Here is a 13,724-nt window from a genome sequence, read left to right on the forward strand (position 1 = left end):
TACGGCCCAGTACATCACTGGGGCCAAACTTCCTGCCATCCAGGACCTCTATACCAGGCGGTGTCAGAGGAAGGCCTTAAAAATTGTAAAAGACTCCAGCCACCCTAGTCATTGACTGTTCTCTCTGCTACCGCACGGCAAGCGGTACCGGAGCGCCAAGTCTAGGTCCAAGAGGCTTCTAAACAGCTTCTACCCCCAAGCCATAAGACTCCTGAACATCTACTCAAATGGCTACCCAGACTATTTGCATTGCCCCCCTCTTTTACATCGCTGCTGTTTTACATCGCTGCTGCTGTTGTTATCAATAACTCTACCTACATGTACATATTACCTCAATTACCTTGACTAACCGGTGCCCCTGCACATTGACTCCGTACCAGTACCCCCCTGTATATAGTCTCGCTATTGTTATTTTACTGCTGCTCTTTAATTACTTGTTACTTTTATTTCTTATTCTTATTTGTATATATATATATTTTAACCTCTCTAGGGTCGGCGGGATGAAATCGTCCCACCTACTCAACAGCCAGTTGAATCCCGTGGCGCGTTATTCAAATACCTTAGAAATGCTATTACTTCAATTTCTCAAACATATGACTATTTTACACCATTTTAAAGACAAGACTCTCGTTAATCTAACCACACTGTCCGATTTCAAAAAGGCTTTACAACGAAAGCAAAACATTAGATTATGTCAGCAGAGTACCCAGCCAGAAATAATCAGACACCCATTTTTCAAGCTAGCATATAATGTCACATAAACCCAAACCACAGCTAAATGCAGCACTAACCTTTGATGATCTTCATCAGATGACAACCCTAGGACATTATGTTATACAATACATGCATGTTTTGTTCAATCAAGTTCATATTTATATCAAAAACCAGCTTTTTACATTAGCATGTGACGTTCAGAACTAGCAAACTTCCGGTGAATTTACTAAATTACTCACGATAAACGTTCACAAAAAGCATAACAATTATTTTAAGAATTATAGATACAGAACTCCTCTATGCACTCGCTATGTCCGATTTTAAAATAGCTTTTCGGTGAAAGCACATTTTGCAATATTCTCAGTAGATAGCCCGGCATCACAGGGCTAGCTATTTAGACACCCACCAAGTTTAGCACTCACAAAAATCAGATTTACTATAAGAAAAATGTTATTATCTTTGCTGTCTTCGTCAGAATGCACTCCCAGGACTTCAATAACAAATGTTGGTTTGGTTCAAAATAATCCATAGTTATATCCAAATATCCTCTGTTTTGTTCGTGCATTCAAGACACTATCGGAATGGTAAAGAAGGGTGACGCGCACGACGCATTTCGTGACAAAAAAAATCTAAATATTCCATTACCGTACTTCGAAGCATGTCAACCGCTGTTTAAAATCAATTTTTATGCCATTTTTCTCGTAAAAAAGCGATAATATTCCGACCGGGAAAGCGTGTTTAGGTTCAAAGACGAAAGAAAATAAAACATGGGGTCGACTCGTGCATGCGCCTCAGCCCATTGTCCTCTGATAGAGCACTTACCAAAAGCGCTAATGTTTTTCAGCCAGTGGCTGGAATTACATCATTCAGCTTTTTCCCGCCTTCTGAGAGCCAATGGGAGCCGTAGGAAGTGTCACGTTACAGCAAAGATCCTCTGTCTTCAATAAACAGAGTCAAGAAGCTCAAGGAATGGTCAGAGAGGGCACTTCCTGTACAGAATCTTCTCAGGTTTTTGCCTGCCATATGAGTTCTGTTATACTCACAGACACCATTCAAACAGTTTTAGAAACTTCATGGTGTTTTCTATCCAAAGCCAATAATTATATGCATATTCTAGTTTCTGGGCAGTAGTAATAACCAGATTAAATCGGGTACGTTTTTTATCCGGCCGTGTAAATACTGCCCTCTACCCCCAACAGGTTAACTGCATTGTTGGTTAGGTGCTCGTAAGTAAGCATTTCACGGTAAGATCAACACCTGTTGTATTCGGGGCATGTGACTAATAACATTTGATTTGGTCTTTATTTATCTCTCTCTCTCTCTCTCTCTCTCTCTCTCTCTCTCTCTCTCTCTCTCTCGCTCTCTCTCTCTCTCTCTCTCTCTCTCTCTCTGCCCTAGAGGCTGACAGTCAGTGCGGTTTAAGCTGTGTCCATTCACAGCTGCCTCTCTGGAAGTACGTAATACCTTATTGGGCTGTTAACGTGATATTGTTTTCAGAAATGGAACCCATCCAGGCCTGCTGTGTGTTTTCATTGTGGTCGTTTTTCCACACGGTGTATTTTAAAACTGTGCTTCTGAGCCATGTAAACACTGGCCAAATAGGGCTCCTACTCCCAGTGTAGGGTAATGCTATTGTTATCACTAAGTATTCAGGCAGGGTAAGAATATACTGCCTCAGCACTAGTCAACTCACACTCCCAGGTGGGATTGGTATTATTTTAATTGAACCTTTAGTCAACCAGGAAGTGGTCAGAGTATCTCTCCCTAGGGATACCTGAATAGAGGTACAAGGCTTTATATTAGTTAGACTGTGGAAGATAAGAGGACGGGGTTAACCTGTTAGCCTAGTATAATGTAGCATAGCTTAATCATGAACACAGAAATGTGTGGTGCAACAGAACTATCCACACAGACCCCCCATACACCCCTCCATCCCTCCCACTCCTCTCCACCAACCCCCATTATTCAAAATTCCTCTGAATTCCAGAAGTGAAACATGTGACCCTCTGGGGAGGAAAACTATGTATCTCTCATCACTACCCTGATGGTAGGAGGGAAGAGGGAGGGAGAGAGGTGGCAGGACGAAATAGAGGAAGAGAAACAGAGTGGTTTTGGTCGACAGATATTTATCGACATCCCTTCACCTGGCCTGTATTAGTGTGTTTATTGCAATGGAGCATTCAGCTGGGTGGAGCCCCACAGAGCCAAAGCCAGCGCTGTTCTAGGCTGGTTGTTAGCCTGGGCCTGGGGAGAGAGAGACATGCAGCTAGCAGCTCCTTGATGTGTTTATAGGCAGACCTGCTTCACTCTCCTCTATGTTCCTCTCCGCTCTCTGTTTATAATGCCGGTCCTGTCCCCCAGCAGAGGGGCTCTGTCTCTATCCCTGTCTGTCTGTCCCTGTCTCTCGCTCTCTCTGTTTATGCTGCCTGTCCCCAGCAGAGGGGCTCTGTGTCTCTCTCTCTCTCTCTCTCTCTCTCTCTCTCTCTCTCTCTCTCTCTCTCTCTCTCTCTCTCTCTCTCTGTCTCTCTGTCTGTCTGTCTCTCTGTCTGTCTCTCAGTCCCTCTCTCGCTCTCTCTGTTTATGCTGCCTGTCCCCCAACAGAGGGGCTCTGTCTCTCTCTCTCTCTCTCTCTCTCTCTCTCTCTCTCTCTCTCTCTCTCGTCTGTCTCTCTCGCTCTCTCTGTCTGTCTGTCTCTCTCTGTCTGTCTATCTCTCTGTCTGTCTCCCTGTCCCTCTCTCGCTCTCTCTGTTTATGCTGCCTGTCCCCCAGCAGAGGGGCTCTGTCTCTCGATCTCTCTGTGTCTGTCTCTCTCTCTGTCTGTCTCTCTCTGTCCCTCTCTCTCGCTCTCTCTGTTTATGCTGCCTGTCCCCCAGCAGAGGGGCTCTGTCTCTCTCTCTCTGTCTCTCTCTCTCTCTCTTTCTGGAACACAGCCTGGGCAGGATGTGAATACCTCCTACTGTCACATGATATCTATGGAAAATTGATCATATGATTGTATGGAGCCCCTTCCTCTCTCCCCCCTCTCTTCCCCCCAGTCCCTTCCCCTCTGGTAACTCAGGCCAACTCAATCAGGTAGTAGGTCTCTAGTATGTTTAGGAACTGAGAACATGTCATGTTCACTTAGAGTGTAATTCAACATTACTTGCATTACTTATTTTCCTCCAACTCTATGGATGGGCATTTGGTATGGACATGCCTGAAATAGAGTGAGGGCAAGAGAGAGAGAGAGGGAGGTTGGGAGAGAGAGAGAGAGAGACAGAGGGAGGAAGGGAAAGAGACAGAAAGAGAGAGAAAGCGATCGGCCCAGATTGAGTGACACAGACTCCTGTCTGTGTTTTCTCACTGGACCAGTGAATCTGTAAATTAAGCATGCTGCTTCTGGCAGTCCCTGCTTTATCTGTTGGTGTGCGTGTGTGTGTGAGAGAGAAAGAGAGAGTGAATGTGAAGGGGCAGATGACAGAGGGCCCTTTGAGCGCCTGCTCTCCTGCTCTCACAGACACAATCTGATGGGAGGGTTGTCACGCTGTCTCCATGGACCAGCTCCCAAAGACAACAGGAGGATGTCCTGTGCTATCACACACACGCAAACTCATTATCTCTCTCTCTCTCACACACACACACACACACACACACACACACACACACACACACACACACACACACACACACACACACACACACACACACACACACACACACACACACACACACACACACACACACACACACACACACACACACACACACACACACACACAGTGACCTATGTGCCTATAGACCCTCACAGATGTGATCTAAAGATGATTCTAAAGCACTGTATGTCTGTCTTTGTGGGATGTCTGATGGGTGTTCACCCTATAGACAGTAATGGAATGAATGGATGATGAGTTTATTGATGTTTTCCCATGTCTTCCCTCTCTGAAATGAACCACAAGTGATCTCAATAATTATATTATTTTCAATATCCACAATAGCCACACACCCTCCCCTCACTGAGGGTCAATTGTCACAGTCAACCTGGAGTGTTCATCATCTTTATAAACATGTTATGCACCAGCCTACTTGTGATCATTTTACCTATTGAATCATTTAAACAGTTACCGTAATTTCTGGACTATTAAGTGCACCTGAATATAAGCCGCACCCACTGAATTTTAATTTTTTTTTTATTTTGAACATAAATAAGCTGCACATGTCTATAAGCCGCAAGTGCCTACCGGTACATTGAAACAAATGAACTTCACACAGGCTTTAACGAAACACGGCTTGTAACAAAAATAAATGGGCTTTAACGAAACACGGCTTGTAACAAAAATAAATAGGCTTTAACGAAACACGGCTTGTAACAAAAATAAATAGGCTTTAACGGAACACGGCTTGTAACAAAAAAATTATAATTAGCAGTAAGCTTTAGTTGTCTTTTTGCACTGAGTCAATTCCTCACGCTGCTGTTTCCAACGTCTTATCATCGACTCATTAAGACCAAGCTCCCGTGCAGCAGCTCTATTTCCTTTTCCAACAGCCAGATCAATCGCCTTCAACTTGAAAGCTACATCATATGCATTTCTCCATGTCTTTGCCATGATGAGGGTGACAAAATGACTACCGTAATCAGAATGATGGGAAGTTTGAGAGCGCTCGATTTAATCTAAACAGTAAACAAAAAAGTTGTTTGACCTTAACCCGTTCAGCAATTTCATTGGTCTAATGAAAGCTTCATGCCGCCAAAAAACTGAGCACGTCACAGAATGTGTTTTTTTGGAGAGAAAAAAAAATTTAAGCGGGAAAAATCCATATATTAGCCGCGTCATTGTTTAAGCCGCGAGGTTCAAAGCGTGGGAAAAAAGTTGCGGCTTATAGTCCGGAATTTACGGTATATACCTTGAGGTAAAGTTCAACATGACTCGAATCAGACGAAGGCTTCTGTTTCATTTATTCAACAAGAGCCCCTTCTAGTGGTCAGAATGATGTAGCCCTGAGTGTTTACTGGCCATGTCACTTAACTAGGTACAACTCTGAACTCTGGTTCTCTGAGTTTGTCCTGGTCCGACAGAAACCACCTACAGTGCACTGAATCATGACACTATTATCAGACTGCCCCACTAGTAGGAATCAGGTCCATGGAAATTGTGAAAGGAAAACAGGGTTTCAATTACTTGCAGGTTTTTAATATCAGTGCTAGAGCTGAAACTGATTTGCATAATAATGATGCAAGACTTCCCCAATGAGTCAGATGTCACTGTTAACTCTAACTCTTCCATGTATTATAACTTTCACTATGAGTAACACCTATCTCTTCTGCGTTTGCACCTCCCGGCGGCAGGCACACAGTTGTTTGCAATACTACAATGTCTGTTGCATATCTTTTAACTTTTTTGCTGATCCTCTTGTCAAGTCAAGGTAAGAAGATAGTGTTAGCATTTTAGTCTGTGTTGCTGATGTAGCCAGAGGCCAGAGGCCATGCTTTGGGTTAAAGCCGTCTCTGCCAGATTTCTGTAGACAACCCTTCAGTCTAGTCGTATTGCTTTTTCGATAATATGAGCATTTGTTTATCTATTTTCTATTTACCATTATGTTGAGGAAGTTACATATTATTTATGGAAAGCGATAGCATTGCAAAATAAAAACTGCGCCACGTGTTTGCAGAATTCTCCAAAATGGCGGCGACTCATTCATTGTGGGGTGCGTATAGTACCAGCAGAATATTAGTTGTTGTGAAATGTCTCTCCTGTACTCCCACTTCCTTTTTATCATTATCAAGATCTGAAATCTAGAACTGTTATTATTCGTTCAAAGCATTGTTTGTGACGTTGTACCCACTGGACATTATTTTCTTTAGGAATGTAGTGAAGTAAAAGTTGGCAAAAATATAAATAGTGAAGTAAAGTACAGATTCCCCAAAAAACGACTAAAGTAGTAATTTAAAGTATCTTTACTTAAGTACTTTACACCACTGCTCAGTAGTGAGTGTTGCAACCGAGGACACACGATTTTAAGCACGTTAGGACATCTACTTTGTGCATGACACAATTTTTCCAACAATTGTTTACAGACAGATTATCTCACTTATAATTCACTGCATCACAGTTCCAGTGGGTCAGAAGTGTTCATACAGCTTGTAAAATTGACTGTGCCTTTAAACAGCATTGGAAAATTCCATAAAATTATGTCATGGCTTTAGAAGCTTCTGATAGGCTAATTGACATCATTTGAGTCAATTAGAGGTTTACCTGTGAATGTATTTCAAGGCCTACCTTCAAATTCAGTGCCTCTTTGCTTGACATCATGGGAAAATCAAAAGAAATCAGCCAAGACCTCAGAAAAAAAATTGTAAACCTCCACAAGTCTGGTTCATGGGAGCAATTTCCAAACACCTGAAGGTACCACGTTCATCTGTACAAACAATAGTACGCAAGTATAAACACCATGGGACCACGCAGCCATCATACCGCTCAGGAAGGAGACGCCTTCTGTCTCCTAGAGATGAACGTACTCTGCTGCGAAAAGTGCAAATCAATCTCAGAACAACAGCAAAGGACCTTGTGAAGATGCTGGAGGAAACAGGTACAAAAGTATCTATATCCATAGTAAAACGAGTCCTATATCGACATAACCTGAAAGGCCGCTCAGCAAGGAAGAAGCCACTGCTCCAAAACCGCCATAGAAAAGCCAGACTACAGTTTGCAACTGCACATGGGGACAAAGATCGTACTTTTTGGAGAACTGTCCTTTGGTCTGATGAAACAAAAATAGAACTGTTTGGTCATAATGACCATTGTTATGTTTGTTGGAAAAAGGGGGATGCTTGCAAGCCAAAGAACACCATCCCAAACGTGAAGCACAGGGGTGGCAGCATCCTGTTGTGGGGTTGCTTTGCTGCAGGAGGGACTGGTGCACTTCACAAAATAGATGGCATCATGAGGTAGGAAAATTATGTGGATATATTGAAGCAACATCTCAAGACATCAGTCAGGAAGTTAAGGCTTGGTCGCAAATGGGTCTTCCAAATGGACAATGACCTCAAGCATACTTCCAAAGTTGTGGCAAAATGGCTTAAGGGCAACAAAGTCAAGGTATTGGAGTGGCCATCACAAAGCCCTGACCTCAATCCTATAGAACATTTGTGGGCAGAACTGAAAAAGTGTGTGCGAGCAAGGAGGCCTACAAAGCTGATTCAGTTACACCAGCTCTGTTAGGAGGAGTAGGCCAAAATTGGCCTAAGACAGGGAATTTTTACTAGGATGAAATGTCAGGAATTGTGAAACTGAGTTTAAATGTATTTGGCTAAGGTGTATGTAAACTTCCAACTTCAACTGTATGTTTAGTCAAGTCAACCAGCATGTTTTTCCCATACTCCTTTTTGCTATTCTCCTTTTTCTAGTCCTCCCAGTTTTAACCCTTGCCTATTTCTGGACTCTGTACCCGCCTGCCTGACCTTTCTGCATGTCTTGACCACGAGCCTGTCTGCCACTCTGTACCTCCTGGACTCTGATCTGGTTTTTCCCTTTTGCCTGTCCACGACCATTCTCTTGCCTACCCCTTTGGATTATTAAACATTGTACGACTACAACCACCTGCCTCCTGTGTCTGCATCTGGGCCTTGCCTTGTGCCTTGATAATGCACTTGAATGGAGGACACCTTTCCAGCGGTTCATTTTCAGCCCCGCCAGGTAGGCTACTCCACTTGTAAAGGGAAGAAATGTGCTTAATATGAGCAAAGTTGAGAAATAAATATAGTAGGCCTAGCCTATAGAAAGCTGATGGGATTCTCCTCTTTTTAATATACAGTGCCTTGCGAAAGTATTCGGCCCCCTTGAACTTTTCGACCTTTTGCCACATTTCAGGCTTCAAACATAAAGATATAAAACTGTAATTTTTTGTGAAGAATCAACAACAAGTGGGACACAATCATGAAGTGGAACGAAATTTATTGGATATTTCAATCTTTTTTAACAAATAAAAAACTGAACAATTGGCCGTGCAAAATTATTCAGCCCCTTTACTTTCAGTGCAGCAAACTCTCTCCAGAAGTTCAGTGAGGATCTCTGAATGATCCAATGTTGACCTAAATGACTAATGATGATAAATAGAATCCACCTGTGTGTAATCAAGTCTCCGTATAAATGCACCTGCTCTGTGATAGTCTCAGAGGTCCGTTTAAAGCGCAGAGAGCATCATGAAGAACAAGGAACACACCAGGCAGGTCCGAGATACTGTTGTGGAGAAGTTTAAAGCCGGATTTGGATACAAAAAGATTTCCCAAGCTTTAAACATCCCAAGGAGCACTGTGCAAGCGATAATATTGAAATGGAAGGAGTATCAGACCACTGCAAATCTACGAAGACCCGGCCGTCCCTCTAAACTTTCAGCTCATACAAGGAGAAGACTGATCAGAGATGCAGCCAAGAGGCCCATGATCACTCTGGATGAACTGCAGAGATCTACAGCTGAGGTGGGAGACTCTGTCCATAGGACAACAATCAGTCGTATACTGCACAAATCTGGCCTTTATGGAAGAGTGGCAAGAAGAAAGCCATTTCTTAAAGATATCCATAACAAGTGTCGTTTAAAGTTTGCCACTAGCCACCTGGGAGTCACACCAAACATGTGGAAGAAGGTGCTCTGGTCAGATGAAACCAAAATCGAACTTTTTGGCAACAATGCAAAACGTTATGTTTGGCGTAAAAGCAACACAGCTCATCACCCTGAACACACCATCCCCACTGTCAAACATGGTGGTGGCAGCATCATGGTTTGGGCCTGCTTTTCTTCAGCAGGGGCAGGGAAGATGGTTAAAATTGATGGGAAGATGGATGGAGCCAAATACAGGACCATTCTGGAAGAAAACCTGATGGAGTTTGCAAAAGACCTGAGACTGGGACGGAGATTTGTCTTCCAACAAGACAATGATCCAAAACATAAAGCAAAATCTACAATGGAATGGTTCACAAATAAACATATCCAGGTGTTAGAATGGCCAAGTCAAAGTCCAGACCTGAATCCAATCGAGAATCTGTGGAAAGAACTGAAAAATGCTGTTCACAAACGCTCTCCATCCAACCTCACTGAGCTCGAGCTGTTTTGCAAGGAGGAATGGGCAACAATTTCAGTCTCTCGATGTGCAAAACTGATAGAGACATACCCCAAGCGACTTACAGCTGTAATCGCAGCAAAAGGTGGCGCTACAAAGTATTAACTTAAGGGGGCTGAATAATTTTGCACGCCCAATTTTTCAGTTTTTTATTTGTTAAAAAAGTTTGAAATATCCAATAAATTTCGTTCCACTTCATGATTGTGTCCCACTTGTTGTTGATTCTTCACAAAAAATTACAGTTTTATATCTTTATGTTTGAAGCCTGAAATGTGGCAAAAGGTCGAAAAGTTCAAGGGGGCCGAATACTTTCGCAAGGCACTGTAGGTCATCAAAACTGTTTTCTCTTGCAAATACATAGCACAGCATATAGAAAAATGTTGCGCAACATGGGCCTATATAGGAACACTTATTTTATTCCATGTATCAACCAGTTATGAGGAGCTGGCTCTCACTGCGCAACAGGTGATCCTATTCCACTCAAACTCTGAATGCCAGGGTTCTGTCAGAGTGATTAGAGGGAACACACCATTAGCGACTGTCCGTTAGCAAGTTTGGTAGGCTACTAATGACCATCAGCGGCATCAGAGGGCAGTTTTGGAGAAGCCTAGTTACTGTGACTCAACAGTCAAGTGGAATTTGACTACAACAATCACTTGTCAGAGATGTTTTTAAGCTTAATAAGAGAGTGTTACTGTACCACACAATGATCACGTGGACTCACTCACCTGGGAAGAGCCATGTGTGAGTGTTTTCATGGTTGGGGTTTTCATTGTCGACATCCTGCTTCACATCATCTTAAAAATAAAATGAAAGACATAGTTAATGAAATGTATAACTGAGAAGCATTTGATGACTACCCAACAGAGAGCCAGTGGAAACAACAGCTCTCCTTCAATATGCTCTGCTCTGTTGTTACAGAGGAACACTCACCTGCAATTGAATTCTGACTGTCGGGCTCTTTCTCCAAAAGCTTCTTTGGCTCATCGAGAACAAGACAATATATATGAATGGGTTATACTCACATACACAGAATGTCTTCTCTGAACCCGGTAATATAAGCTACTCAAATCTAAATTGCATTAATTAATGTTCCACCATTCATCAATGATTTTTGTCTGGATGGCTCATTAGGGGGACTTCGCCTGGGGCGGCAGGTAGCCTAGTGGGTAGAGCGTCACAATGTTGTACGCCATTGGACTCTGAAGCAGTGGAAACTCGTTTTCTGGAGTGAAGAATCATGCTTCACCATCTGGCAGTCCGACAGACAAATCTGGGTTTGCCGGATGCCAGCAGAACACTACCTGCCCCAATGCATAGTGCCAACTGTAAAGTTTGGTGGAGGAGGAATACTGGTCTGGGGCTGTTTTTCATGGTTCAGGCTAGGCCCCTTACTTCCAGTGAAGGGAAATCTTAACGCTACAGCATACAATGCAAAAATGCATTTTAGCATTTGTGGCACAAATCCAAGTCAGTAACCCTGTTAAAAGTATTTTTCACAAATCATCCTAAAGTGTCAACATTTGATTGTGTACCACTACTCAGATATTTTAAGATGATTTGGAAATGAAGCTCGAAAACAATGCAAGAAAGGGGATATTGTCTTCACATTACTTGACATGGGATTTGATCTAAAAAGTTAGCATTTGAAGACAGTGGTCAGGTAAACAAAACCAAAGCATGGATTGCTGTCTGAGCTTGTCCATATACTGCTTACGGGGTAAAGAAACCAAATGTAATTTAGATGAACTATACCATTTAACAGGAGTGTGGAACTCCTACGTGAAGTCGTTACAGTATAGCCCTCTGACGCAATTTCCTAAAGAGCATTTCAGGTAGGTCTTACCACTTAGCTTCATAATCATAAGGCATTATGCTGCCTGCTTAAAATGCTGTAGGAATATATAGACATGGATTAGCCAATAGTGCCTAAGTCATGCAATATGATGTATAATGAATAGATTATAAGGTGTTATGAAGGCACTTATAACACATTATGATGAGGGTATTCATAGGAAGTGTTACCCGCAGTTCTTGCGGAAGGAACTGTACCCCACATCCCCACCTACTAGTGACATTGTGAAAAATACCACACCTTTAGACAGGAATTGTGTAGCTATGTTGACATTTGTGTTCACCGTTTCATTAGAACGTTTAACACATTGAGAGTATTTGTCAGGTCAAATGACTTAGGCGAATGACATGCCCACGTACATTGAGACCTTATAACCTTAGTGTCAGAAAAGGTTCATTTTCTTCACATTTGAATTATGGTAATTTGACTTACTTGTAATGTATTTGATGTCATGTATGTGGGTTGGTCCCATACTTTATGAATGGTTTTCACCTGATGCTTTTATGGTTAGTTACCTTACACATGTATTTTGTTTCATTTCCTTATTACATTTTCATGACCAATTTACACTGAGTGCACAAAACATTAAGAACATGACAGACTGACCAGGTGAATCCAGGTGAAAGCTATTATCTCTAATTGATGTCACTTGTTAAATCCACTTCAATCAGTGTAGATGGAGGGGAGGAGACAGGTTAAAGGTTTTTTAAGCCTTGACACATGGATTGTGTGTGGGTGCCATTGTCAGGGTACTCAAGGAAGCAGGAGGGGTGAAGTCAGGCGCAGGAGACTAATGTCCGTGAAACCACGTTTAATAGGCAAAATCCCAAAACTGACAAAAAACAAGTAACGCAGGGAAACAATACAATAATGGAACGAGCCCGGAAACAGAGTAGGGGCGCAGCCCAATCTCGCAGCCTTACAACACACAAAGGCAGAGGGAAAAAACACCTAACCCCAGCCTAACAAACCAGACAAAAAACAATCACGCACAAACCCAAACCTAAACAAAAAGACTAAATAACCCCCCCACTAATGTACTAACACAATACAGGTGCAAACCTAAACCAGACCTAACCAAAAGAAAATGAACAGAGGATCGGTGGCAGCTAGTAGGCCGGCGACGCCGAGCACCGCCCGAACGAGGAGAGGCGCCACCTTCAGTTGACTTTGTGACAGCCATTCAGAGGGTGAGTGGGCATGACAAAATATTTAAATGCCTTTGAACGGGCTGTGGTAGTATGTGCCAGGATCACTGGTTTGAGTGTGTCAAGAACTGCAACGCTGCTGGACTTTTCACTCTCAACAGTTTCCCGTGTGTATCAAAAATGGTCCACCACCCAAAGGACATCCAGCCAACTTGACACAACTGTGGGAAGCATTGGAGTCAACATGGGCCAGCATCCCTGTGGAAAGCTTTCGACACCTTGTAGAGTCCATCCCTTGACGAATTGAGGCTGTTCTGAGGGCAAAAGCGGGTGTAACTCAATATTAGGAAGGTGTTCCTAATGTTTGTACACTCAGTGTATAGTACTATGCATTTTGATTGTTGGATTGATAGGATATGCCCATACATTGCCAATACAAGAAAGTGAGTTCCTTAACACTATTGTTTAATGGATAACTTAGGTCTGATGGATAGAATTGCCCCTCATACTCTCTTGTATTATTTGTAACAAACTTTTTGCATGTATTTGTATGAACAAACCTCCAAATTATTGTCATATCTACTTTTTAGGAAGGCTATTCTGCAGAGTTTTGTGTATGGTCACAACTTGTTTTATTTAATACATTAACATTTTAGTAATTAAGCAGAAGCTCTTATGCAGAGTGACTTACAGGAGCAATTCAAGTTTAGTGCCTTGCTCAAAGGTACCTCGACAGACCTAGTCGCAGAGTACGACCCTGCCTCACACAGGAAGCGGCGCAGGTCCTAATCCAGGTACTTGTCATCTCCCGTCTGGATTACTGCAACTCGCTGTTGGCTGGGCTCCCTGCCTGTGCCATTAAACCCCTACAACTCATCCAGAACGCCGCAGCCCGTCTGGTGTTCAACCTTCCCAA

The sequence above is a fragment of the Salmo salar genome, chromosome 03 (assembly GCF_965601325.2).
Source record: "Salmo salar chromosome 03, fSalSal1, whole genome shotgun sequence".
NCBI lineage: Eukaryota > Metazoa > Chordata > Actinopteri > Salmoniformes > Salmonidae > Salmo > Salmo salar.